Below are 919 nucleotides of genomic sequence, written 5' to 3'. Positions count from 1 at the left end.
AGGGTCCCCAGAGTCATCTGTGATCTCTGACTGTTCAAGCTGGTGCCGAGGCCTCTTCTTCAGCACTGAGATAGTCTTTGACATTGTTCCTGTACCGGGCCCACTGGATTGCATCACCAGTGAATTCAAACACTTAAAAAATCATAAACAGGCAACCATCAGGCTAGAGGCCATCTCCTAAGGAGTGTGAAGCTGCCATGGCCTACACAGTAAGAAGGAGGTAAAATGGACAAAACAAGGTAAGTTTTGGAGTCCCAGAAAGGAAGATGAGGAATAAGTCTGCAAGAGTCCAGGAATGAAAATAATGGTACATATAGTACTATTTAATACCAGTCTAGATCTTGTTAGACATAAAAAAGACACCTAGGTTGGCAAAAGAATACAGGGATTTCCATTTGTCCACCTACAGTTCTCTGCTCTAGCCAGACATAGAACTATCTACTGAAGAAAATTTCTGCCTGAGGCCAACATCAACCCAGGTCTCCTCTCTTCTCTGTCCTTCACCTCCCTTCATCCTGCTGGCTCACAGCTGATTCTGAAATCACTATTTAGAATAATTCTTTTTCCTAATGTGTGTGATTCATACCTTGGATTTAGGTAAGTGATTAAGAAACTGGAATTTTGGATCAACAGCTTTTTGCACCATGGAACTTCTGTTTGCAGAGGCCAGGCTTCAGGCTTGAAGTGAACGTCTGAATGAGGCTGAGAATTGTTGACATAAACCAAGGAAAGAATCAGTACTCCTACTGCTGTGGTAATGGTGCAGGCCAGGAGACACAGCAGGAAAATGCTCACCAATGACCACTGCCTCTTCTTCTCCTAGGAGAAATTATGAAATCATTATTCTCTACTTATCATACATTAGAAATATTGCCTCCTTTCTCAATTTCTTACATTTTTCTTGTTTTTTTTTTTTTTT

The sequence above is a fragment of the Propithecus coquereli genome, unplaced genomic scaffold (assembly GCF_000956105.1).
Source record: "Propithecus coquereli isolate 6110/MARCELLA unplaced genomic scaffold, Pcoq_1.0 Scaffold37, whole genome shotgun sequence".
Classification (NCBI taxonomy): domain Eukaryota; kingdom Metazoa; phylum Chordata; class Mammalia; order Primates; family Indriidae; genus Propithecus; species Propithecus coquereli.
The sequence above is the reverse complement of the archived record's forward strand: the minus strand, read 5'-3'. Positions refer to the sequence as shown.